General features: G+C 45.2%; 1 protein-coding gene across 2 annotated transcripts in view; it reads right to left on the bottom strand.

The window, feature by feature from the left end:
* The window catches only part of CSMD2 (CUB and Sushi multiple domains 2), a 678038-nt gene that overhangs the window by 239512 nt on the left and 414522 nt on the right, over positions 1-24004 (bottom strand). The gene's annotated exons all lie outside the window — the stretch shown is intronic.

Raw genomic sequence — 24004 nt, 5'->3', positions numbered from 1 at the left:
ACAGATGAGTCCTTGAGGGTATTCTTAGAATCTGCTAAAGATCTGTTGACCCCAAGCATTATATCAGCCCTGAACTAGAAGCTCTAGGCTGGACACAGATGTCCCCCAACACAGCTATCCCACCCATAGCTTTGTGGCAGTCCAGCTGGGAGCATAATACACATAATGAGGAGTATGAAACCAACGGAGCCCGCTACCTGACGACAGAGAGAGTGCAAAAACCACACGGCTTGCCTACTAGAAGAACAACATCAAGGTAGACCAAAAGCAAAGAAAAGCTCTACAATTTCAGAGGCACTGACAGCATGAGCACACATGCATTTGCCGCAGAGAATTTAATTAATGCCTGCTGAGTCCCCGTCCCCACTCCATCACGCTACCACATACTTTCCTTATACCCTTTATCCAGAGCTGCCAAGTGGTAAATCTCCAGGAGCACCACTTTTAGCAGCTCTATATGGTAGCTTATCCTCTCACTCTTCGAAATGATCTTGTTCACTAGTTTCTTGATGTTTTGTCCTTCCCTCTCCCCAACACACACATATGTACTCCGTGAGTGCAGAAATCTTGTCTGTTTGATTCCTCTGAATCCCCAGGGCTGCCACAATGCCTGGTACATTATCTGTGCTCAATCAATATTTGCTGAATGAATCAATGAGTATTTAATGGTTGATATCATCTAAAAATGGGTTTCCAGGGTGGCTCAGTGGTAAAGAATCCACCTGCCAAGCAGGAGATGCAGGTTTGGTCCCTGCATTGGGAAAATCCCCTGGAGAAGAAAATGGTAACCCACTTCAGTATTCTTGCCTGGGAAATTCCATTGATGGAGGAGCCTGGTGGGCTACAAGTCCATGGAGTCGCAAGAGTCAAACATGACTGAGCAACTAAACCATCTGAAAAGATGGTGACGTGAGTATATATGCCTCATATCCTGATCCTGTTCCAAGACCCAACCAAAAGAACTGACCAAAGTCTGTAAAGCGGACACCTGTGTCAGCTCTGGAAACAAGGAAAAAACACTATGCCGTGATCCTCAACACATGTCTGTTAGACACAGTGCAGATCTGTTCCTGAATAATTTAGAATAGAAAAGGGTATGACCAAGCCAAATTGTTAAACAGCAAAGACAACAGAAACTGCTTCCAGTATCAAAGACCTCGAAAAAATATATTATCCATATACTATATATATATAAAAAAAAAAAACACTTGAAGATGTTTTCTACCCAACCAAGAGATGAATCAAAATGCAGAACTCAAGTATGGGAACGTTATGGTTAATAAAAAATGAAAAAAAAAATGGCAATAAGCAAATAAAGCATATAGTAAATAATCTAAATAATTGCTATAAACATGGAAAACAGAATGCAAGTGTAACAAATATTTGTTGGAAAAGAACATAAAAGATATTATTCCTGCCCAAACCCCAGGGTAAAGTAATGCAGATTATTCTGATGTAAAGTATAAAGTTTGAAGCAAGGAGATATGCTAATTTTCTCATTTTGCAAGAAGTTCTGTTATATGGTTGCTGTGGTTAATTAGAGAAATATAGGTTAGAGCGTGTCTTTAAAGATGTTAAGTGTAATTAGTAATAGGCTATAAAGTAGCTTATCTTCAAAATTACCAAAGGGGAAAAAGCAAAGCAGTCAATTTAGCAAAAAAATGGAATTCAAAGGAAACAACAAGGAATCATAAAGAGGAGAAATGTAAAATAAGATGCTAAAAAGGGGGGGAAGAGGAAAAACATCATTTATGATAATAAATGTATACAGGTTAATCCATCTTAGAAAAATATAACCCTCATTTTGGGGAAAGATACACTTTAAAGAGACTCAGAACAGTCAAAAATAAGGAAAAGGGCCAAGACAGCTCAGACTTCAAATTAGAAGAGTGTTTCAGTCCACCAGTGCTCAGGCCCCAAGGGATCCTGTTTATCTGGTGATGGGCACCCGGTGCAACACAGGTTCTCAAAGCTCCCTGGGTAATCCTAAGGTGCAGCCGGGGTTTGAGAACTACTGGTGAAGGAAAATGCAAACTACAAAGAATTAGTTTTAATACTAGTATTAGACCCTTGGGTGTTATCATATCATAACAGGCTCTTAATGATCCCCCCCGTTTTTTTCAGGCCAAGAGACCCCTGAACAGCTATCCAAACATTTCCTTTCACACCTAGAGAGACAGAGGCGATAAACTGACAAATAGAGGTGACAAATAGAACAGAAACTTGGTCCTGTAAAGCTCAGCCTTCTATCCCAAGGGATAATTCAGACTTGTTGCAATAAAGGCAGGGAAAAGGAGTGTGCAGAGTTCAACAAACATCTAATCTCTCTCACTCTGGAAAATTAGGTTTACATGTTACATCAGAAGGTTTCTCTTGGAGAATTTTCTTCTCAGTGTCCCAAATGAGGATTAAAAAAGTGTATGGTGATTGGATCTCATCACTGTCAATCACCCAGGTAAACGAGGGACGTGAAGTGCCTTCTCCCTTTGGAAGCAGTTACCAGGTTGTGCTCAAGGATCTTGACCTTGAATAAGCCTTTAAAAGGTTTGGACTTTCGAAAAATAATAAAGGTGGGAAACCCATTACCAAGTAGATGCATCATTTCTATGCTTAATATTGGGTTATTATTTAATAGGACCTTGAGTAAGAAATAGAATTTTTGTTGAAAAATGCTCTTTTACTCTCTTTTCTTTCGGTGTCGTCACTGCTAGTTTCAGTGCTTTTAAAATGAAAATTCAATTACTAGAGACCCAGTGAGGCAAGACAAAAGCCAAAATCCAAAGGTAACATTTAAAAAATGGGTGATGTGCACATTCCAAAATGAAGATATGACAGCTATGATACATTTGGCCCAAAGCACTGAAACAGACAAAATAAACCATTTTAGAAAACATAAGAGTTGGATAAAAAACACTAACCTGATGGCAAAAGTAAATAAAGATTAAAAAAGATCTCTAGAATTCTATGAGTGGGTATATGTTATATGAAACTTTGTGATCTGCAAACACGGAACAGAACCTTCCTCACAAGTGCCCAAGGAATATTACAGAAATGGCCTCTATACTGGGCCAAAAGAACTCTCTGTAAATGACTCTACAAAGCAAAAACTGCCAGGACCCATTTCTATTCACAGTGCAAATAAACTAGAAATCAATAATAAAAGACTAAAGAAAAATTCCCAGTCAGCTGAAAATGTATGAAATCCTTTCCTAAGTAAGTTCTAGAGTTCAAAGAGGAAACAAAGGCTATCAATCAATACAGATTATTTATAATAATGATAATGATACTAGGCCAAAGCTGTGTTTAAGGGAAAATTAATAGCCGTATTCATTACTAAATAAAAAAGAAATAAGTGAAACGAGAGCTCAAACTAAAAACATGACAAAGAGAATGACCAAACAAGATTAAGGACAGAAGGGACAATAAACTTAATAAAGGTAAAAGCAGAGAAAAGTTAACTGAAGAGACCAGTAAAAGAAAAACTTCTCACTGGGGTCCTCAAGAAATAAAGAGAGAAGATATATATACATAGAGACTGGATGATAAAATTAAGGAGATATGCCAATTATAAAAGAAGAGTATGGGCAACATACTAATAAAATGGAAATATTCACAAAACGCAGAATTTCCAAGGAAATCTTAAATTACAAAAACTCTGTGAAGAGAAAAACCTGAGGAGACCGAAAAATATTTAGGGAGTAGGTAGTCTTAGGCCCAGAACTTTTACATGTTAACCAAGCTGTAGTAGCCACGCTATTTCATTAATCTTGATACAAATATTCCCATAAGATAGTATGTGATATATATGTTCACACTCACCCACTCACACATCGATACATCCACAGTGTAAACATAATCCTATATGTAAAGTGCTACCAAACCAAATTCAGCCCTAAAACGCTAAACAAACATGAGCTATAATCAACAAGCCTTTATTGATAGGCAGAAAAGAAAACTAACAAATGAGACAAACTCTTTTTCTGGGTGACGAGTTCATATTGTTAAGGTAAAGTGTTAGTCGCTCAGTAGTGCCCGACTCTTTGTGAGCCCATGGGCTGTAGCCTGCCAGGCTCCTCTGCCAATGGGATTCTCCAAGCAAGAATACTGGAGTGGGTTGCCATTCCCTTCTCCAGAGGATCTTCCCAACCCAGGGATAGAATCCAGGTCTCCTGCACTGCAGGCAGACTCTTTACCATCTGAGCCACCAGGGAAGCCGTGTTAAGATAAAAATTGTCTTCAAATCATTGTACAAATGCGACATAATTCCAGGCAAAATTTAAAGCAATTCCAGGCAAGATCCACATTAATTTTTTTTCTGGAGTGATGCCAGGGAGGTTTGTCAACTCAGATACTGAAACATACTATAAAGCTGCAATAATAACATCTGTATTGTTATCAAAAGAGAAATCGGTAAGAACCAAAAAAAAAAAAAAAAGAAAAAAAGTTCAGAAATGGACACAGACATCCAAAAATGTAGTATATGATAAAGGAGACTTTTTAAATTAGCAGGGTAAATGTTGCTTGATCAATAAGGGAGTCTTGGACAAATGGCTAACCAGTTGTCAAAAAAATAAACCCACATTTCACTCAGTATACAACAGAAATACCAGAAGAAAATATAAGGACTATTTGCATAATCTCAGACATGGGGCAGGAGTTGCTTAACATTATACCAAAGTTAGGAAATAGTATTTTAACTTACAGAAATGAAACCTTTTTGGATTTCAAAAATCACCAGGCTTTCCAGGTGGTACAGTGGTAAAGAATCTGCCTGCGAAGGCAGGAGACACAGGAGACATGAGTTCAATCCCTGGGTTGGGAAGATCCCCTCAGAGAAGGAGATGGCACCTCCCTCCAGTATTCTTCCCTGGAGAATTCCACGGATAAACCAGTTTGGAGGGCCAGTCCATGGACTCACAGAAGTTTAACAGTTAGGACCAAATGACAATCTCTTTAACAAGTGGTGCTGGGAAAACTGGTCAACCACTTGTAAAAGAATGAAACTAGAACACTTTTTTCTAATACCATACACAAAAATAAACTCAAAATGGATTAAAGATCTAAACATAAGACCAGAAACTATAAAACTCCTAGAGGAAAACGGGCAAAACACTCTCCGACATAAATCACAGCAGGATCCTCTATGACCCACCTCCCAGAGTAATGGAAATAAAAGCAAAAATAAACAAATGGGATATAATTAAACTTACAAGCTTTTGCACAATGAAGGAAACTATAAACAAGGTGAAAAGACAGCCTTCGGAATGGGAGAAAATAATAGCAAACGAAGCAACTGACAAAGAATTAACCTCAAAAACATACAAGTAGCTCCTGCAGCTCAATTCCAGAAAAATAAATGACCCAATCAAAAAATGGGCCAAAGAACTAAACAGACATTTCTCCAAAGAAGACACACAGATGGCTAACAAACACATGAAAATATGCTCAACATCACTCATTATCAGAGAAATGCAAATCAAAACCACAATTAGGTACCATCTCACGCCAGTCAGAATGGCTGCTATCCAAAAGTCTACAAGCAATAAATGCTGGAGAGGGTGTGGAGAAAAGGGAACCCTCTTACAGTGTTGGTGGGAATGCAAATTAGTACAGCTACTATGGAGAACAGTGTGGAGATTCCTTAAAAAACTGGAAATCGAGCTGCCATATGACCCAGCAATCCCACTACTGGGCATACACACCGAGGAAACCAGAATTGAAAGAGACATGTGTACCCCGATGTTCATCACAGCACTGTTTATAACAGCCAGGACATGGAAGCAACCTAGACGTCCATCAGCAGTCGAATGGATAAGAAAGCTGTGGGACATATACACAATGGAATATTACTCAGCCATTAAAAAGAATATATTTGAATTAGTTCTAATGAGGTGGATGAGACTGGAGCCTATTATACAGAGTGAAGTAAGCCAGAAAGAAAAACACCAATACAGTATATTAATGCATATGTATGGAATTTAGAAAGATGGTGATGATGACCCTATATGCAAGACAGCAAAATAGACACAGATGTAAAGAACAGACTTTTGGACTCTGTGAGAGAAGGCGAGGGTGGGATGATTTGAGAGAATAGCACTGAAACATGTATATCGCCATATGTGAAACAGATTGCCAGTCCAGGTTTGATGCATGAGACAGAGTGCTCAGGGGCCGGAGCACTGGGATGACCCTGAGGGATGGGATGGGGAGGGAGGTGGGAGGGGGGTTCAGGATGGGGAATACATGTACACATGTGGCGAATTCATGTCAATGTATGGCAAAAACCACTACAATACTGTAAAGTAATTAGCCTCCAATTTAAATAAATTAATAAAATAAAACAAGAAAAAAGGAAATATTGGCAAGTGAGTATAATCAAATATTTACTATGTTTAACATATGAGTGAGTGAAGTCGCTCAGTCGTGTCCAACACCTTGTGACTCCATGGACTGTAGCCTACCAGGCTCCTCCATTCATGAAATTTTCCAGGCAAGAGCACTGGAGTGGGTTGCCATTTCCTTCTCCAGGGGATCCTCTTGACCCGGTGATCGAACCTGAGTCTCCCGCGTTGGAGGCGGACACTTTACCATCTGAGCCACCGGGGATGTCCTAACATACGAAGAACTACTCACACATTGAACGAAAAGATAAATGCTCAGAATAGAATTATAAGCTAAGGAAATTAAGGGACAAGGTTATCAAGTTGGCAAAGAAAAAACAGACAGCATGGAACGTCGCAAAGGCTGTCCATACAGATTACTTATAATAATGATAACGATACTAGGCCAAAGCTGTATTTAAGGGAACATTAATAGCCTTATTCATTATTAAATAAAAAAGAAATACGTGACATGAGCATTTAAACTAAAAACACGACAAAGAGAATAAGCAAACAAGATTAAGCAGAGAAGGGAGAATAAACTTAATAAAGACAAAAGCAGAGAAAAGTTATGGGCAGGCCAGACGGAGACAGAGCAGTTGAAGGTAGGAGGGAAAACACAAGAGTGGCTTCCAGAAGGAGGGAAAGGCTAGCTGTTCTGAATAGAGTGGAGCCTCTGTGTAAAACCCATTGAGTTTTAGCAACAGGAGGCTCATTAGCGACCTGGGTGAGAGCAGTTCCCAGGTGTGGTGGACACAGAGGTCAGAACGTACATGGTAAGAAGGGACTGGGAAGTGAAGAGTGGCTACAGCAAGGGAAGACATCCCGTCAAAGGGTCTGGAGGTGTTAAAGAACTTTACCTGTAAGAGAAGAGGGACCTGAAGAAATTCACATGTTGATGGGAAGGATGTGGCAGAAGGGGAGAGGCTTCTTCCACACGGAATAGAGAGGATGGGTGGCTAAGGCTCCCCACTCCCAATGCAGGGCACTGAGGTTTGATCCCTGGCTGGGGAACTAGATCCCACATGCTATAACCAAAGGGTTCACACACTGCAACTATGACTTGGGTCAGTTAAATAAATAATAACTGAAATAAATAAATAAATAAATAAATAAATAAATATATTTAAAGAAGAGGATGGATTACAAGAGGCATAGATTCCTGAGAAAGCAGGAGGTGAGGGGGAATCAATAGCAAAATTTTTGAAACAGTGACTCATCGTGAAAGCAATATGGTGGGTCATGGTGCTAAAATAAAAGAAAAAAGGAAAAAACAAAAGGAAGAGAATGGAAAATACCTGAGTGCATTACAGGGTTAAAGGTAAATACTGTTTGTGAATCTGTTTCAATTATGTCCAGTGTGTGTGTGTGTGTGTGTGTGTGTGTGTGTGTGTGAGTGTGAATGTATTCTGTACTGCATCTTACTGTTAGTTTAAAGGCGCTTGAATCCCTGATCTAGATCCTTGATCTAAAGCCTAAATGGGAAGTATAAGCTACAGGCACATTGGTTTTTGATGGTAGAGAGGACCGAGCATCTCTGTATAAGACGTGGGAAGATGAGAGGAAGGATGGGGATGGGATGGTGATGAGCTGCAGGCTTGGTGTCTTTTGAAATTTGGAGTTTGAGCATGCTGCTTGCCAGGCAGGAGAAAAGATGATCATTCTCCAGGGTAAGGTGAGGAGGTGGGCTGATCCCAGGATGGAGGAGGGTGGAGAAGGCTTGGCAGGGCTTCCACAGGGAAGAATAGAACAGACTGATTTGAGGAACACAGATGGATGCTGGGCACTGTGCAGGCTTCATTGAGACTAGTGACCGTGAATATGTAGCAATGCCAATTTGCCTGGTTGGGCGATTTTCTCCAGCAGAGCTCAGCCAAGCAGTAGAGGCCCAATTAGATTGTTCTTGCTTCACTGTGCGTCTCTGGACCAGTAAACTGAGGCATCCCTGCTGATGAACGCTAGAGCTGAGTGGGAGGCTGGTGCTTCACACACCCACTAGTGAATTCCTTTCACTTCCTTCTGCTCAGAAGCTCAAGGTACGGTAGTTTTCATCGGAGTCATTTTAACATCTCTGGCACTGGAGCTGGTGAAAGTTATTAACTTCCTTTGGCCCTAGGAAGCTGGGCGAGGTCTTCAAGGTCACACACATGAGGCTGAAACTGGCTACCTATCTGGGCTCATCCTTATCGCAAACAAGATGAAGTTAGTGTTTGGTTTTCTCCTTGAGAAGAATGCTGAGAATGCTTCCTAGAAACTCATACGAACATGCATAAGTATGCGTGTCGAGTTAAGTCGTGTCTCACTCTTTGTGACCCTATGGACCGTGGCCCAGCAGGCTCCTCTGTCCATGGGATTCTCCAGGCAAGGACACTGGAGTGGGTTGCCACGCCCTCCTCCAGGGGGTCTTCCTGACCCAGAGACTGAACCTGCATGGCAAGTGGATACTCCCTAGAGCCACCTGGTCAGCTCCTTAGAAACTCACGCACACATTCCAAAAGGAGCATCAGACACAGAGGGGTGACGCTGCCCGCGTATTTACTGAGCATGGACCATGTCCCCTTCGGTTAATATTTGATGTAAAGCCATGAATTGCGTTAAGTTTTTGCATTTCTTTGTTTTCTCCTATCCCCACCTCCTAGGCTGGCACGAGCACTGGCCCCCTGCACTATGTGAGTAGGGCCTTTGACAGAGCTGAGCCCTCTCTTGTTCCTGAAATGCTTCCCCTCTGTCTCCGATCACACCCACCCCAGGCTTTCCACTCCAGCTCCGACAGCCCCTTTGAATGACCTTGGAATGTCCTTACCAAGCTGGCATATTCACTGGGCATCTGCTGTGTGACAAAGACTAATTTAGACATGGTGAGGGTCGGGGGGCGGGGGCGGGTTACAAACCAGACAGATCGGCAAGTCCTCAGCCTCTTGAAGTTTGCATTCTAAACGGTAAGAAAGAACACACGGTGGAATGGGGGGAAGAGTGGATGGAGGGGGGATAGCTTGCTTTCAAGGCGGGGTCAGGGATGGCCCGGCTGAGGAAGCATCCTCTGAGATATGGCCTGACGATACAGAGTCAGCTGGCCTATGGGAAGATTGCTCCAGGTGGAGGCGATTGCAAGTCCAATGGCCCTGAGGTGGGCACAGACTTGGTGACTGTGCGGGAGAGAAGGGAGGCCAACAGAGCGGAGCAGGGTGAACCACGCAGCTAGGAGCACCAGACGAGCTGGAGAGGATGACGGGTCTTTTAGACCCAGGAAGAGGGGTCTGGATTTTATCAGAGCAAATTAAACTAAATATGGCCCAAACTGAGTCTTCTTTCCCCAGCCTGGTTTTCCTAGAATCTTGCGTTTGGAACATTCCCTGGCATCAGGGAGTGACTCAGGCCTGCCCAGTTATGGGTTTTCCCTTGGCCCCATCTCACCCCACAGCACCTTCCTCATGCTCTTGCCTCCTAAACGACACTGGCAGCCCAGACCCACCTGCGTGTTCAGACTTGGTGTGTAACTGTCTGACATGCTTCTCCACTGCAGATCCCACCAGCACCTCGGATGCATGTGCAGGACTGATCTCTTTATCTGTTATCCTAAGCCTCCTTCATTCCCTATCACCATGAATGACAATGCCCAGTTGCCTAAGGGAAACATATCAACTCCTTTCCCTTGCTTCCAAATCCAGTCTGTAAGTAGCTTCTGCTGATTCTCTCCCTTTACTGTCTCTTGAACTCGCCACATCCTGGTCACACCCTATTAAGGGAAGGTCTTCCTACTGCAATAGCCAACTGGTTTTCTGTCTTTAAATCTCATTCTTTTTGAATCCATCCTACATGTTGGCTCCAGAATGGATTTTTGTAAATCACAAATTCTCATGATGTTTCATCTTTGCTTGGAACTCTTGAAAGACTCCCTGTTGCACTGAGGATAAAGCCTGAACTTCTCTAAAGGGCACAAAAAGACCCCAAAGACCAAAGGCCCTTGCCAACCTCTTTTATCTTTATTTTCCTATCTCCCACTGCCCATGACATTCCAGTCTTATTGGACCATTGCAGTCCTGCAAATGTGCAAGTCTAATGCTAGGTCTTGCTCTGGCTATTTTTTTCTTTCTAGAGTGTTCTCTCCTCCTGTCCATCTGGAAAACCCTGTTAAGCATCTTTTCCACAGAGTGGTGTGGGCTCCCTCCCCCCATTTATGCTTGCTAGCTGCAGCCAAAGAGTCTGTATGCCAGGATCATTCTGCTCAGAGCCCACTGAGGTCTGAATGTTTGAGTCCCACCCGCCCAGATTCGTACACTGAAATCCTAATGCCCATGGGTGATAGTAGTAGCCAGCGAGGCCTTTGGGAGCTACTTCAATAGTGAGGATGGTGCTCTCATGAATGGATGGGGTCAATGCTTTATAAAAGAGGCTCCAGAGAGATCCCTGGTCCCTGTCCATCATGGAAGGATATAAGGAGAAGACTGAGACCAGCAGGAGGGCCAGGGGGAGGACCCTGGCACCCTGGTCTCAGAATTCCAGCTTCCAGAACTGTGAGCAATACGTTTTTGTGGTTTATAAGCTACCCAGTCTGTGGCATTTTATTATAGCAGCCTGAAAGCACTAAGGCAGCACCCAAGCCAACCTTGACCATTACCCCACTGGCCTGAGAGGTGTAGAAACCCTACGTTAGGAGGCTCTGGCTGGCCAGGTGTCCTCCAAACCAAAGCCTCTCTTATCCCTACCGTTTTGGCTTTGTCTTTATAATAAAACTGACACTAACATGATTAGTAATAACTACAATAAAACAGGAAACCAGTGCTTACCAAGTATTCGCTATCTGATTGGTACTGTAGATACAATAGTGAATAAGACATATATTGTTTTAGGAAATTTACAGCGTCGTGAGGGCACAGGCAATCAACAAGTAAAAAAGCATTGCTTACTGTGCTCGAGTATATTCCCTGCCCTTCCTTGCTGCCTTATAGGCAGAGCCCTCTTGCCTACTCCACTGACTTTGGCCTGGTGACTTCGCCCCATGGAAGGTGAGAGGGCATGACATAGGGATGTTCAAGCAGACACCTCCAGAGTGAGAGGCTATGTAGGGTTCCCCTGAGCCCTGCGGAGCTGCACCTGACCTACAGCCCGCATGGGATGCAGGTGAGAAATAAATTTGTGTGGGATGCAAGTGAGAAATAAATATTTGTTGTTGTAATTCGTTGAGATTTTTGCACGGTTGATGCCATAGCAAAAGTTGACTCATACGCTTAGGACAAGGGATGGAGAAATGGGAAAGTGAAGGATGGCTCTTCTGGATGGGGTGGTCAGAGAAAGCCTCTCTGAGGAGGTGACGGTGGTGATGAGAAGGATCCAGCTTCCTGAGGAGCATTCCAGCACGGTGAACCTCAGGTTGAAGGCACTGAGGTGGGAAAGAGTTTAGAGTACCCAGAGGTCTGAAAGAGGGCCAGGGCACCTGGGAAGGGTGAGAGAGGGGAGGGGGGCACGGATGACGGGAGAAGGAGGAAAGAGTCCATCTCTGCACCTCTTGGACCTTTGGCTCAGAGACCACCTTCGGCATCCAGGGCGCTCAGCTGAGGCTCCATGCCTTTCTTGGCATGGCGTCTGTCGGGTCATGGTTGGGGAGATCACAGAACATAATGCCCCAACTGAGACACTTTTGAGAATGAAAGATGGGACCACTCAATAATTGCCTTAGGACGGAAGATGTAAACTGGGATGGTCCCAGGCAAATATGGATGGATGGTCATCCCCACACGTGGCCTTTTACTTTCCTTCCACAAAAGTATCTTTTATCCTGAGCAAGGAGTTCCTCATTCACAATCCAGTCCCTTCTGGAAGAAAATCTTAAACAAAAACTCAGCGGGAGGGCTCTGACAATAGCTAAATTCTTGTGTCCTGCGATTGGACCCTGACTGTAACCCCTTAGAGACTGGCTAGGTTCTTGGTATAAAGTGACTGCTTATCAGCACCAGGCCAACCTGTGAGAATTCCCTGCTGCCTAAAATTATCCTGTGTCATGATTGACTTTTGCCACACCTATGGGAGAATGCCCACTCAAACCACTCCTAGAGCTTACTCTGGGCTTAGACCCTCTTTAGACCCGCTCAGAGGCCCCTGCCAAGGCCAGGCTCTGAGCTGGAGGCTCATCCTGAGCTGATGACTGAGGATCTCCTATCGCCAGCAGGCAGGACAGCTCTGGTCCCTGATGATCCCAAGTGTGAGGACGGCACCTGCCCTGTACTCCTGGGAAGGAGCTCACTCTGCACTCCCCGGGCTCAGCTTTTACCCAGAAAAAAGACCATAAATTCTTAGGAAAGTATATGTAGACAGATCAAGCCCCTGGGCCCCCAAATTTGGATTTGTCTGGTGTTGTGGAGGGGGGGAAGTTTCTGTACCTCACTTCCTACTTCCACATGTAGCAAAATTCAACTAACCACTCTGAAATCACACCTTGGTTGTGAAGATGCATTACGATGAGGCTTCTGAAAGGCAAGGAGTGCAGTCCTGAGCCTGGGCACCCGGGTATTATACTACACATCAATTTTCGCTGAATTGGAAACAAGGGGCATGTCCCAGTGCTCCTGTTGGAGACCACATCTCCACAAAGGCCTCTGCTCAGCATACCTCTGAGTCTCAACCAGCCTGCGGGGGTGACAGCAGGGTCTCCCCACCTCTCCCCAGCATAGCCCACTCCTCAACCAGGAAGGCTCCAGACCAAAAGGTTTGCACTCTGATCCTCAGTAGTTCTTCACCTATTCTTCATTAATGTCATCAGCCAGACATAGCTATGAGCTGGCGAGAAGTCTGTGGGCATGATTAGCCCCAGAACCCAAGCCTTCCTATGAGTTCAGGAGAATGCAAGAAAGAGTATACTCTACATTCCCAACAGCTCAGAAGGTGCTCCTGGGACCCTCTTGGAGAGCCCCACCAGCTTCTCCAGAGCATCTTCCCTCAGGGAGACTAGAGCTATCCATGGTCCTGGCCACTCTAAGCCCAGTCCTAACGGCAGACCGGCAGCCATTGCAAAGTGGAAAATCACACTTAGTGGACGTCCCTGGATCGTAAGGAAGTACACTCGGATCTTCTTCCAGGGGAATCCACAGTGATACAGGCGAGTTTATAGTTAGCCTGAGAGAGCTACCTTCAAGACCATGGTCGGAGCAGGTGGGGGCACGTGCTTGACCTGTTTCCCTGAGTAAGATGTGAGTTAACGAGGTAGCCGAGGGGAGTAGTCCTGTCACCGAGCCCATCTCCGGAGACCCCCAAGATTGCCTTTGTTGCCAGGAAGGAAGGAAGGGTCATTGTTCCCCCAAGAAGGGTAGCCCAAGACTCTGCTTGAAGTCCAGTCCCTACAAAAGGCAAGCAGTGTCTCCCCGGGAACCTCAGAGCCTGAGAATATCCACAGCACCGAGAGTTTGATGGGGATGCGCTTCCAAGTGAGACGGCAAGTCCGTCTAGAGGCTCACAGATGGGGGAGGGTATTGGGAGAGCTTCGGGCCCCAGCCCCTGAGTCAGCAGCTGTGGAAACAGACCCTGATTAGAGAGGCTCTGGGTCTCTCCCATAGATCTCTGAGCAGACATCACAGAGCACCGTGGAAAAGGCACAGTCTGTGCTGCTGCGTGGGGAATGCACTTGGTGCACACAGAAATTAAAACATTTTATAAAGGGAAAAGAACCTGTTTGCTCTGATCCCCAAACTGAAAGCCAAAGTGAGAAAAGCAGATATACCCAATTCCCTGGCCCCAACCCTCAAGGAGAGGTCACAATGCAGGATAAGACCCCTAAAGTTTAGTCAGTTTTCCCAGCCCCCAGTACACCCAGGTGACTGTGGTGCCCAGATACCGTGGCCCAGGACTCTTAGGTGTAGGAATATGGCCTTTGGTCTGGGCCTTGTTCTAAGCTGTTTTTGCAGTTTGGTTCTGGATAGATTCCATGGGCTGAAATTTTGCCCATGATGCTCAGAAGAAATCTTCTGAGAATCTTCCAGTTGGAATGAATTTTTCTTCCTTACATTCTGGCAGCACTTTGTGGCCACATCTCTAAATTGCAGTGGTTCAAAGATTGATTGACATAAAAGAATGTGCTTATCACACTCACTAGATCATGAGGTGCTGGGGGACAAGGACCACATGAGGATTATTCCCATCCCTGTCCTAGGGTCGAGCAGCACGGAGTCAGGTGTGGAGCAGGACCTCCCCTCCACATTTGCTGCATTCAGAGAAATGAAAGGCTGAGTTGTGATGTCACAATACTGAACTTTGCATCCCATTCCCCACCAGGATAGCAACATGGAGGTCAACATTCCTTGAACCCCAGAAGGCCAACACCATCATAACCACCCACATTATGCCAGCCTCATAGCAACAACGTATGACCACAACATATGACCACATAAACTCTAAACCCATGCCCCAAGAGGCTGCCATCCTATCAGGGGACCAAGCCCCTCAAGAATGACCCCAAACACTCCTGCAAGCAATCAGCACACAGAGGGTATTCCTTATTAGTGGGGTTTACTATTCTGATAAAGATCATCCAGGAAAATTTCAGAACAATAATTCCTGGCTCCCATCCCAGACCTGCTGAATCAGAATTTCTGGAGATGAGACCAAGATTCTCCATTTTTAAAAGCCTATGAGTGATTCTAATAATTAGCTGGGTTGGGATTCATTTTATATTGGGCAGGGCCACCAGAGATACCTTCTTCCCCCATAAAGTATCAATTTAAAAATAAAGGTAACAAGTGATGTTTGTGACCCACACTAGCCTGGTGGGAAAAGTGTAGATTTTACTTCCTTGGATGTGCTGGGTGCCTCCTTTGTGAGCCATCCCTGCCCATCCAATCTTTGCCTGATGAGACCCTCGACCCCAACTCTCCAGTACACTGAATGCCTTGGTTCTACAGGCTCAGTTCTTACAGCCAGATCCTGAGCCAAGCCCAGCCAAGGCTGACAGTCACAGGAAGTCCCATCCCCTGAAACATATGAGTATGGCTCCCCAGAGTCAGCATTTGGTGGGCTTGTGAGGAGCCTGGCACACCCACAGGCGCATAGAGCTTCCAGACCCTCCCCACCTGCCATCCCTGCCCTACCATGTGTGCCCCAGCCCAGGGACTGGGCTGCTTTCCCGATTCGTGGTTTCCTCTCCAGTCCCTGCTGTGAGAGAAGCTCTTAATGAAAAGGCAGCCTCTTGCCCGGGCTGGGATGGCCTGCCTGGGTAGACGCTCTTCCCCTGGTGAGGACCAGAGGCCACCTTCCCCCATCAAGTATCTGCCTATTTAAGGACAACGGTTAACAAGCAATACAGGACCCACTCTAGCCTGGTGAGACAAGTGTTAAAGCTACTTCCTTGGATATTCTGATTGGAAATACTGGCAGGCCTCTTTATGAGCCATCTGTTCATCCACGGTCAGTCCTCCCAGCCCCAGTCTCCCTCAACTCCAGGTTTCTCTCCCCAGGCTGCCCCTGTGGCCCCATCAGGCTTCACAGCCCTGGCTTTAGTGCCCATTCCCCATTGCAGGAGCAGATACAGACTGTTCCCACCTCCTGTCACTGCCAGGACTTTCTGCTCTGGAAAACGAACCCTTTGAGTTACTGCAGACCGTCTACAGAGCAGGCACCCCCAGCTCCACCACAAGCTAGCACACGTCTTCAGTGTCCATGTGCTGGGGGACCGGGTAACAGAGGAAGGGGGCCTGAAACCATCTGGTTTCAACTTCTAGGAATTGACCTGAAATTGACAAAGTTGGACCAAAGCAATCTCCAGGTTCTCTGTTTCTCTTCCAGGGACACACGTGGGTTCACGGGACCTTTATGGAAGCCCAGAGAAGTAAGAAGAACGTTATAGCATATCAGCAGAGAGAGCTCACACCACCCTTATCGTGACCCCTACCCCGATCACAAGCAATTACCAGGAATATCATCTGTCATACTGACGCTGACACTTTCAAACCCCAGCTGATTCCAGTTCTCTCTGAACATTTGAAAGAGGCAGTTTCCAAGGACTCTAGTTATCGTGATCATATTTTCTGGGATGAAGGAAAGGATGCTTGAAACTGCACTTGTCCTGGAAAACCTGGGGTTAAATATTTACGGGGAATGCGAGGATTCAGCCACGAAGAGCGAAACTGGGCATGCCTCACGTGTCAACAGGGCATTGCGGTTGAGGTGGGAGGGGAGTGAAAAAGCAGCTGCCTGTTTAAAAATACAGCTAGCAAGCGAAGTATGTGACCTATATGAAGAAAACCACAAAGCTGTTATATTTGGAAAAATGAAAGTAGATGAACAAAAGAGTGACGCATCGTGTTTCAGGATGGGAAGGCTGCATACTATAAAAATGCCTATTTTCCTGAAGTTAATTTATAGTTTAATAGGAGCATACATACAAAATCCCAATAGGATTTTTTTTTACTATGACAAAATGATTCTAAAATTAATCTTGAACAGCAAACAGATGAGAATAACAATGAATATTCTGAAAGAGAAAATAATTAACGGAGGAAGGAGTCGTTTCCAGCTCTGCTAGATATTAGAACATATTATAAAACAACAATTAAAATCATTCAATACCGGTGCTAAGATGGAAATGAGGAGCAGAACAAAGCGGTGAGTCAAGAAACAGACTTAACTACATCCGAGGATTCAGAATGTGATAGAACAATTCATTTGCCTCAAATCAAAAGGGAAATGAATTACTTAATAAATTGTGTTGGAAAACTGTGTAATAGTTTGGACAATATCATACATTCATCTAAATAAACTCCAAATGGATTAACAAATTATATTAAAAAAATCAAATTACTGACAAATAACCAAAAATAGAACAGACTGTTCTTTCAGATCGGTGGCAGAATGATAACTTTGTCAGCTTTGAAAAGAAATCACAAATATCGAGAGATGTGTCTGCATAAATATGTAAAACAACTGTACAATGCAAACTAGCAAAACAGAAAGAAAGAAGAAAGAAGGCTGGAGATTGGGGAAAATATGTATATCAAATGGAAAGAGCCTTCAAATTGAAAAGGAAAACACCAACACGACACTCTCATAGCCACGTGTCAGGACAGACAGTTGTTACCCAAGGGCTGCAAACAGCAAATGCTCCAAGTCCCTGCGGGGCAGGGCTGCACCCAGGCCAGGTGGAGAAAGGCCAGGACCAGAGTCCTGTACTGAAATCCTGACACCTCGTGCTCCAACAGGGACATGCTTCCAGCCACGCATACCCAGCAGTCTCTCTCTAGATCCTCCTCCATGGACCCTACCTCCCTTCTTTCTTTCGCTCACTTTGGGAGCAGCCAACTCCTTTCGGAACCACTACACACCGAGTACGTAGAGACTGCGCATGTGTGTGTGCACACTTGTGCATATGTGTGTCTATGTATCCAATGAACCTCCTCCTTTTGCAGAGCCCCAGACCCCCTGGCTTCTCTCAGAACCCAGTACTGCCATTAGAGTAGCTTTCTTCCCAGCAGGGCCCCCACTCCGTCCTCCCATCTTTGAGGCCCAACTGCTCTAACACCATTGATGAAAGTCTATGCTCTAGGAACAGACGGGTTGTTGCTCCCCTGTCACACACCTCCTGTGATGCCTGCCACATCACTGGACCTCAATGAATATGTGTCAAATAAAAGAACGAACCTTCATGGGGCGGTTTCTAAACACATCTGACTCACCAATGCTTTCTAGATGGAAAAGTAAACTTTGAACCACAAGAGCCCACTTTAATTTACATAATTATGTCTATCTTCATGTGAAAGCGAGCTCTTTGAGGTCAAGGGCTGTGCCCAGTTCATCTCTAGATTCGCAGCACTTATCATAACATTTGGCACTTCATGGAAGCTGACAAGGGTGCAAGTTGACAAGTTGAAAAGGCCACACAAATACTTGAGATTTGGTGATGCTGGTAAAGATTGCAAGAGATACATGTGATCTATATGAAGAAAACTATAAAGTTGTTAATATTTAGAAAAATGGAAGCAGATGAACACACAGAGAAATCTATGCCATATTTCTGGATGGGAAGGACATGTGTTATACGAATCTTAGTCTTAACCTTCAAGCTTTTGTTACTGACATTATGACCTGGCAGAACATTTTGGGGGAATGATATGAGTATTTTTAAATGTTCCTATTCTGGCCCAACAACCTCATTTCTGGAAATTTACTCAAGGACAGAATTCAAGAAAAGATATAAAAAGGTCATACGCTTGAGGATGGGGTTCTAGGTGGCTCAGCTGGGAAAGAATCTGCCTGCTAATGCAGGAGATGGAAAGGACGCAGGTTCTATCTCTGGATCCGGAAGATTCCCTGGAGAGTGAGTGGCAACCCACTCCTGCGTTCTTGCCTGGAAAATTCCATGACAGAGGAGCCTGGTGGGTTATAGTCCCTGGGATCACAGAGTCAGACATGCCTGAGCACACGTGAGCACTCATGCTTGAGGATGTTAAAAGCTTATAAAAAATAATTGAGCTATATTGCATTTCCCCCAGAGGATAATTGGCTAAGTCATGGTCCACTCACTAGACAGAACATTCCATAGATTTTAAGACTGGTAAAGTACGAAAGACGTGTTGTAACATGACAAGATACGCAATAGACTATGAACTTCAAAAGACAGAATGCAAGACGGTATGTTCACTTTGATTAAAACCATATGAAATATGTGTGTGCCTGGGTAAAAATCAAAAAGGAATGGCCAAATTGCCTTTGGTTGAAGGAAGTGAAATTAATATCTTATTTATTTAAACTTTTAAAATACTAGAGTATACCAAAAGCCTGTGCTGAGTAGAGGTCCTTGGACTCAAGATACTCCTTGAAAGAGTTACAGTACCTTGTATGGACATGGCACTAAGATCTCTCCCCTTCAGCCTGAGCAGGATCATTCCCAGAGGTGCCCCAGTTTAGAATTTTACCAGGATTGGCCACACCTACTCATGCAGCTGATCTGGTACATAGTAGGTGCTCAATACATCAAAATGGGTGGATAAATGGATGAGTAGGTAGAAAGAATGAGAAAAAAGTAAAGATGAAAAAAGTGACTTCAACAAAGGTATATTACAACCTGAATACTCTTCGGAAGGATTGATACTGAAGCTCTAATACTTTGGCCACCTGATGTGAACAGCTGAGTCACTGGAAAAGGCCCTGATGCTGGGAAAGATTGAGGGCAGGAGGAGAAGAGGGCAACAGAGGATGAGATGATTGGATGGGGTCATTGACTCAATGGACATAAACTCGGGCAAACTCTGGGAAACGATGAGGGACAGGGAAGCCTGGCGAGCTGCAGCCCACGGGGTCGCAAGGAGTCGGACACGACTTGGTGACTGAACAAGTGCAGATACTGGTGTAGTCCCAACATGGGTCACGGATCTAGCCCTCGTGAATTTGTTTCACTCTTGTCAGTTTCTGTTACTTCACGGGAGTGGCTCAAACCACTGTTTGTTTCTCAGTCTGGACTAATGTTGTCGTCCTAAGCTTTCCATGTCCTTACTGACCTCTTGAATTCTGGAAATCTGGGGCAATAGAGAGAGTGTACATTTGGAACAGATGCCAATGCTGTCAGTTAACAGTTCAAATTCCAACCCATCATCTAACGGTTCTATAACCTCTGAGCCTCGTTGAGCTTTGTTTTCATCTGTAAAATAAGACAGTAAATATTCCATGATGCTGTAGGGAAGAGTCCTATCTTCCCAATGACAAAACATGTAAGAAACACTGGCATCTTCCTTTGCCCCATGCTTCCTCACTGTCACGATTCAATAGTTTCTGATCATGACCTAATTTAAAATGCAAATACACAGATTTCATCATATTTAGAATCTGACAAGACTAGCTTACCCTATACTGGTGGTTCTCCATCCTGGGTGACTTCCCCCCCACCCCCCCAGAGGATACAGGCAATGTTTGGAGATATATTTGGTTGTCACAGTTAGTAGTGGAAGGGGTGTGTGTGCTTCTGGCTTCTAGTGGGTAGAAGACAGGAGGGGTGCAGCTAAAACATCCTAAAATGCACAAGAGCACCCCCCATAAAAGAATTATCTGGCCCCAGATGTCAGTAGCGCTGAGGCTGAGAATCCCAATGATCTGAGGACTTAGTCCATTCTTCTGACCAGAAATCTGAGTGTGTGTGTGTGTGTGTGTGTGTGTGAGTGTGTGTGTCCATGTCCAGAGCGTGCAGAGGGAGTGGTTGAAGGGAGTAACTCAGTGGAGAGAGGATGGCAGGGTGCTAGGAGAGGGCCATATCCTGCAGCATTCCTGTATGAAGCACCCTCCTTTACTTCCCAACTCGCCAGCCCCGTATCCTCTGTGACACTTTCCTTGAGCCCCTGAGGACCCACGTCTCCCTTCCCTGGTCTCTCAAGGACCGCTTGCTGATTTGTAACTCACACTGAATGCATCCCTGTGTATCCTCATTTCACACCTATGCCATATACATTAGGAACCGAGCAATTAGGATTCACGCCTTCTCGTGGTGGCTTACAAAATGGCCAAGGGAAGCTGGCATCTGCAAGGTCTTGGCATTTTCCTGGCGAAGGCTGTTTTGAAGCTTCTTCTGCAAGTGGCTGCTAATGGACCGATAATTGGTTTCCTGGCTTCCTTATGAGGTGTGAAGAGTTCTGCTAGCCTGTCAACAAAGCATCACGTGTTGTGCAAACCACCATCAGTTATTTGTATCTTCCTTCTATTGTATCTCTTGTGGAGAAAGAAGGGGACAGGGTTATATGGGAGAGGCTCCCACATGGTGCTTTTGTAAGGAAGCCAGTGAAACAGGCCGAGTTTCTGGGAAGGTGAAGGATGCTTGAAACCCGGGGGGCGCTTTCTCACCAGGACCCTGGGTTGAGTCCTGCAGGTGGAGCCCGGCACAGGGTAGACATGCAGTGAGAATACTGTTGAATGGATGGCAAGTGCTACTGCTGCCGCCTGCTTTGGAGCAGCGATCCCTGGAGATGTGAATCAGCCAAGGAGGAGGAGCGTGGAAGAGAAAAGACTCCGGTTCCATCTTTTCTTCCAGAATGCTTCTCACGGTGAGGAACCGAGATGAAAAAAAAAGACCATCTACTGACCATCTACGACTGCGAAGGCAGCTCGCAAGCCAACACGATTCCAAAGTCCCTGCTCGCTGCAGAGAATGTTTTGGGACACGAAGGCAAGAGTGTACTTGTGTCGTCTCGGCAGGGCCATTCTCGAGTCAGGAACGGTTTTTTTTTTTTTTTTTTTTTGTAGTTTTATAACTATAAAGTGATGATGAATTTATTTTTTTTTCCTTTTTTTTTTTTTATTAAATTTTAAAATCTTTAATTCAGGAACGGTTTTGAAGAAAATGTTGCAAGAGAAGGACAATGCAAAGCTGTGCACTTCTCTGGACAAGTGACCAAAGAAATCTGAGCCTTCAAAACACCCCCAACTCCAAGTCCTCTCCAAAACCCTCAGAAGGAAAGAACGACCTTGTTTGCTAAATATTGTGTTAATATTTACCGTGACTAACATGGAAAATTAGGGCACTGAAGCTGACATTTGCTAGAGGTGCTTTTCTGCATACATTTATGACCATATGATAAAGCAGAGACTGACTGGACTATTCTATATTGTTATAAATGCTTACAGATATTGTCCTTTTTTCTACAGATCACACACTATTATAGGATCACACAGCTATTATAGGATCACACACTATATTATATATTTGATCTGGGGTCAGGAGGAGAATGCCACATTTTAACTTTATCCCTCGAAGAATGAGCTCTGTATAAATGACCCACTTTAGAGAGTGGTTTGCAGGTGTTCATGATGGAAATGTGAGGAGCGTCCGTGTCATAGTCGTCTTTTTCTGTAAATATGATCACAGAGGCTTAGAACTGGGGAGTACAACGCTGTAAGATAGATCAGCAAAGCAAACTTCAGAGAGAAGCTGCCCTGGCCAGAGCCAGGAAACGGAGCCAAGACTGACACAGGTCTCCAGATGCCGAATCCCTAATTCTCTCAGTGCACCCAGATCGTCTTAGTACCGTCTTTCACCATGAGTTAGACCTGGAGTTCCCTGAAGGCAAAGCCTGAGACCCAGGGATGCATCAGATTAGGGGATGGGGTCTCAGTAGAGAGGAAGCTGACAGATGGCACTCACTTGTGACCTTGCTCATGGTGCAAAAGCCTGGGGCCAGCACGTCCTCTCTGGCCTCCTCCACCAGAGCCAGCATCCCTGAGACTCCAGCCGTGTCTGCTACATCGAGACGATCAGAAAAACCTGAGTGGTGGCAGTACCTTGGGGATATCACCCCCAATCTCCCAGAATCATCTGGAAGAAGAAGGGCCATCCTCCCCCCTCCCCCCTTCCCCAGAGTGCCTGCTTCACAGTTCTCATCAATAAGCCTCAGGCTCCTCTTCCTTGTTTTAAACCACAGAGAGCACTGGCCCGTACCCGCCAGGACTCCTCTGCCCTCTGCTTCTTCTCAGCTGATTGTAAGCAGTGCTCAACATCCTGTCAGCTTTCTTCCTGGAAGCAGAGAGCCTGCTGAGCAGCACTGACTGAAGTTTTCAGAGAGATTTCCTGAAACTACTTCTAAGAGCCAAAAGGGCAAATAAATTCCTGGAGGGCTTGAGTGACAGACCCCCTCGCCTCCCGGAGGCAGCATTTCTCCCGGAGGCCTGCGTTTCTCAGTTTGTGGAGTAGGGAGCTTTATCCTGGTTCTGAGTTACTGGCTGGCTCTGAGGCACACTCCACTCCTGCCAGCTCTCTGCCCTAAAGTCTGACCCTTTCCAGTTCTCTCTGCTTTGTTTCTCCCAGATGGATTTCAGAGATGGAGCCCCCATGCTCCCTGGGACTCCTGCAGCCCAGACCTTTTGCCTTCTGAGGACTTGACTGACCGGCTCTGCAGGGCTCCATTCGACCTGCCCATTCAGCCCTAGGCTCATCTCTGAACCTGCCCAGCCCTGGTCCCTGCTAACCTCCCCTGCCCCCTGCCTCACCCCCAGCTTCCAGGGTGCACGTTGTCAGCCACTATATTCTAACCACATCAGGCCAGAGATCCATGACTGATTCCACACAATATATTTTTTGATAATTTGATTTGCTTAATGTACATCTAAGAGCAATTTGCTCTTTAAAAACCTCTGCAAGAATCTTTACATAAAACTCACAAGTCATGAAAAATGCTTTGTCAACTACACAAAGTGATTTTTTCGTTGTTCGAGAAGTAGTCACTGTGGTATGACCCGGCTCAGCCATTCCCGAGCCAAACTCTCCATCATCACAGATATTCCTTATAGTCTCCCAGGTTACTCCTCTCCCCGCCACCAGGGGCCAAGCTCCTCTGTGAGGCAGCACCTGAGAAACCCACTGAGAAGGGAGAAGAGAAGTCAGGCTGCCAGCCCTTCCCTGGGGAAAGCAGATTGTAAGAGACGGAGGGTGGCGGGGGTGAGCGTTGGGAGAAAAAGAGACGACCGCCCAGAGAGGGAGAACCTTTGATGTCAGAACAAAGACCAAGCCTGCTCCTTTACACACTGCCCCCTCACGCTAGCTGATTTCCCTGGGAGCCAGGACTTAAAGTATTATTTGCGCAGGAAAGCAAAGTCAGACCATCCCAGAGAAGGGAAGAAAAGAATCCTTGTTGTTCCCAGAGAACAGAGCACTCAACTCCAACCCCTTC

This window comes from Capricornis sumatraensis, chromosome 2 (genome assembly GCF_032405125.1).
Source record: "Capricornis sumatraensis isolate serow.1 chromosome 2, serow.2, whole genome shotgun sequence".
Taxonomy (NCBI): Eukaryota; Metazoa; Chordata; class Mammalia; order Artiodactyla; family Bovidae; genus Capricornis; species Capricornis sumatraensis.
The sequence above is the reverse complement of the archived record's forward strand: the minus strand, read 5'-3'. Positions and strand labels throughout refer to the sequence as shown.